This window comes from Musca vetustissima, unplaced genomic scaffold, assembly GCF_032173495.1.
Source record: "Musca vetustissima isolate MV318-11 ecotype Yass unplaced genomic scaffold, APGP_CSIRO_Mvet_v1 utg28283, whole genome shotgun sequence".
NCBI classification, from domain to species: domain Eukaryota; kingdom Metazoa; phylum Arthropoda; class Insecta; order Diptera; family Muscidae; genus Musca; species Musca vetustissima.
The window spans coordinates 14,224-18,964 of record NW_026884189.1 but is presented as its reverse complement, the minus strand read 5'-3'; positions in this window follow the sequence as shown (position 1 = coordinate 18,964).

Sequence of the window (4,741 nt, the reverse complement as noted above, 5' to 3'; positions counted from 1 at the left end):
ATGTTTATGAATTGCCCATTGGTGTTTCGGTGCTGATGTTCCTAGCCAAGTTTCCCAATAAACAATCTAGTAGCAGACAATTTACAATGACATAGTCGCCATATGAAGTACCCCATACTTGTAAGACATTTTTAATGCATTCCACATAATGGATAGTTTAAAAATGTCGGCCTTGCCGATCTGTATGTCAGCCATCGAGATCCCTTTATACCAAATTACAGCTGCATGCTTTCTGCGATGCCTCTACATATTCATTTCTGAAGGTATTCTATATTCGTTCTTCATATCTTTTTAGTGAACGAGAGCTGCTGATAAAATACCACTTGGGAGTAAACATCCCTGCATTGTCAAAAACATCATCAGATATAAAAGAAAGTGTTCCATAGTTCTATTGACTACAAGATATACGACTATCATTTTATGGAAAACACTCTATCAAAAAATTATATATAAATAGGTAAACCTATTGATATGTAAGGAAGGAGTTCTGAGGGGCTTTTATAGATGATATCCAGGGGTATTTTATATTAACAATTTGATAAAAACAACTGAAAATATAAAAGGGCCCTCCACAGGATTTCAGTAGACAATTGGCTTTCCACATATCTCAAAAAATTCAAATATTCTATAGCTAGAATATATTTTTAGATCCCAAGTCTATAGATTTGGATTTACGAAGTCCAATGAAAATCATCTGTAAAAATTTTGAATATTGTTAAGGTATAGTTATCGGCTAAAATAGGTGTATTTTTTAAGGTATGAACTTTATAATGTTAGGAGGCTATGGTCACATTTTCCCATGTTTCGACTATAATTCGATTTTAAGTGTTCGTAGTAGGAAACTACCCTCCACAAAAAAATTGTCTATACTTTGAAATTACTCCCTAAAATAATTTAATGTAGTCCATATGTATCTTATGCTCGTATAGTTAAATGCAATTCCCTCCTATAAAACCGAAAAGAAACTTGTATCTATAACTATTGACGAGGGGACCCACAATGCCATCTAATACAAACAACAAGAAAAACAAAACGTGATGTATACTCTTTTAGAAAAAAAATTATTTTACTTTATCTCCTATTTCCGATAATTGGAGTTCTAACTTTGTGTTATTTATTTATTTTAACTAACCATAAAATAATTATCACTTAAATAACAAATATTTACTACTCCGCACATTTATCCTAACACAATCTTCAGTATGCCTCATGTCCTTAAAGCATTTTCTCACTCCATGCAGAACATCGTGTGTGGCATATTAACACATGTACGAGTACATACATACACACATAAGTAAATATGATTGAAATATGTTTTATATTTTGTTTGTTTTATGTTTTCTTATCTGTTACGGTTTTATGGTTTTCAGCATCTGGATATATAAGTAAATTGAAATTTCACACATTAGTCAGAATTAAAACAAAAACAGCACATGCATGCATTGGCATTCCCCTACAATAATTAAGAACAAATTGCTGTAAGATTCCAACAAGAAAAAAAAAACAACAACAAAAATATCACATATGTATGTAAGGATTGTAAATATTTTCAACTTTACAGTTTAATGTTAAATAGTTCACGAAAAATAACAAAAAAAAAACGGAAAATAAGTTTTCCCGCTTTACTTAACACTTTACCAATATGTGCGAAAACCAACAACAACGACGGAGACGATGATGATCAACCATTAATAAAAAAAAAACCAACAACACCAACGAAATATATCAACAAATGAATGAAATGTTAAACATTTTTAATTGCGTGATTTATGAAGAACTTCAAAGACCCGAATGCCGCCACCAACGCACAATGCCGCAAAACGCAAGGAAACGCAATAATCATTGTGATTGGAAACAGTCCAAAGTTAAGCTGACAAAAAAATAAAAAAATAAAACATAATGCTGAAGTAAATACTGATAAGATGCAGGGCATAATAAAAGCAGAGGGTTATGGGGAGACTTCTATAGAACACATTTTAAGGGCCCTAAATTCCAATGAGGAAACATTTCATTAAGTTCGACAGGGGAGAAATTTTGATGCTATCTACCCGGAAATCCTTCGGAATTTTAACAGTGGGGACTTTGTCATGGGAAATCGCTGTTCGAAGATTTTTATCCCATGTGAATACGAAGTATCAAATTCAGATTCGGTACCGTTGTGGTCTCTCAAATAGCTCTGAATGCCAAAGTATATCGCTCCTAACTGGAGGGAATATTATGGGGTGAGTATATGTTAAAATATGGACCTATATTCACAACTTTCTGCCAAGAATTTTTTAACACACCAAGAGCACTGTATTAGAAATTGAACCCACTTGGATTGACAAATATGCCAACGTCAGAACATTGATCTGTGTTGATAATTTTCGGCGAAGAAGTCTTTCATTTATCAAGACACCATAATTTCGAACTACATGCACTTCGTTTGGAAAATATGTTGGAAGCCATCAAAAAACCAGTAAGGAAAGTAGTAAAGTCGGACTGGGCCGACTAGTTGATGCCCTTCACCACTTTGGGTATATTCTACATATGTATCCTAAAAGACGTCGCCTTTTTGAAGGAACTTTGACATGAAATTAAACGAACATAAATATGTGATTTTTATCTATATATAAACCGACTAACACCAATCCCTCACATGTCATTCTGTAACCTATGCTAAATTTTGTAAATCGATTTAAAGCAAACTTGACACCCGCTATTCGGTATGCTGCACTGTTTAAAATTAAATCTTAAACAGACACCCATTGATTATTTGGTTTACTATTAACATGAATAAGTCCAAATTATATATGGAAGCTATTTTATATCTATATCTGAACCAATTTCAAGGAGACTTGTCAGAGATTAATTTATATTAACTTAAGTACGTTGTGTCAATCGGCCTAGTTAAGGATTTTTTGTGCACCATTAACTTAAAACCGAATGAAATAATATATAGGAGGTTTACACATCATTCTAGACTTAGTTCAGAACGCTATACTAAAAGTCGATATATCTTTAGATTTGCACGAATTTTGCTATACTAATAGGCTATACTAAATTTCGAGCAAATTGAATGATTTTCAGGAACTTAGGTGCACCATTTACCTAAAATCGGGCGAAACTATATATAAGGGCTATATCTAAATCAGAACCGATTTTCAGGAAACTTAGCACACGTCATTCTTGACTTAATTCAATACGCTATGCCATTTACCTAAAATCGTAAAAAGCTATATATGGGAGCTATATTTAAATCTGAAGCGATTCTCACGAAACTTAGCACATATCGCCCTAGGCTCAATTTAGTAGTCTATACTAAATTTCGTGCAAATTGAATGGTTTTCAGGAACTTAGGTACACCATTTACCTAAAATCGGGCGAAACTATATATAAGGGCTATATCTAAATCAGAACCGATTTTCAGGAAACTTAGCACACGTCATTCTTGACTTAATTCAATACGCTATGCCATTTACCTAAAATCGTAACAAGCTATATATGGGAGCTATATCTAAATCTGAACCGATTCTCACGAAACTTTGCACATATCACCCTAGGCAGTAGGCTATACTAAATTTAGTGCAAATCGAATGATTTTCAGGGACTTAGGTGCACCATTTACCTAAAATCGGTAAATTTCGAGCAAATTGAATGATTTCCAGGAACTTAGGTGCACCATTTACCTAAAATTGGGCGAAACTATATATAAGGGCTATATCTAAATCAGAACCGATTTTCAGGAAACTTAGCACACGTCATTCTTGACTTAATTCAATACGCTATGCCATTTACCTAAAATCGTAACAAGCTATATATGGGAGCTATATCTAAATCTGAAGCGATTCTCACGAAACTTAGCACATATCGCCCTAGGCTCAATTCAATAGTCTATACTAAATTTCGTGCAAATTGAATGATTTTCAGGAAATTAGGAACTTTACCTAAAATCGGGCCAAACTATATATGGGAGCTATATCTAAATCTGAACCGATTCTCATGAAACTTTGCACATATCACCCTAGGCAGTAGGCTATACTAAATTTAGTGCAAATCGAATGATTTTCAGGGACTTAGGTGCACCATTTACCTAACATCGACCGAAAATATATTTGGGAGCTAGATCTAAATCTGAACCGATTTTCATCAATTTCAATAGGGTTCGTCCTTGGGCCAAATATATGAGCTGTGCCAAATTTATAAATGCGACATATACTTTATTTACAATTTAACCTGAACAGACGGACTGACGGACATGCATAAATCGACTCAGAAAGTGATTCTATGCATATTCTCAAAAGGAACCATTGATTTTTCTCGAGTCCTTTTGCCTGTTACAAACATATTCACAAAGACATAATACCCTGTTCCACAGTGTGGTGAAGGCTAAAAAAAACCTAAATTTGGGTACGACCATAATATGAGGTATATATTAAACCAATGAACCATTTGCCATTCGAATTAGTTGGTCAGATCTTGTGATGTTCTGCTTATACACAGATTAAGTTTTCGGTCTAATTCATCCCCGAATACAATCTGATCAGTACCGAAAATTATAGGCGTCGTCATTGAACAAAACCTGAACATCATGCAAAATTTCCTCTCGATTTCAGTATAGCTTCCGTATGTAGTTCCGATTTTTTTGTGAATGATGCCCCCACCTATCCACTAACAAGTTTGGGTTTCTCATTGATCAGAAAACCTCTCTATCAACAATTATCAATATTGGCCCATGTTTTGAGGTAGCAACCATATATTC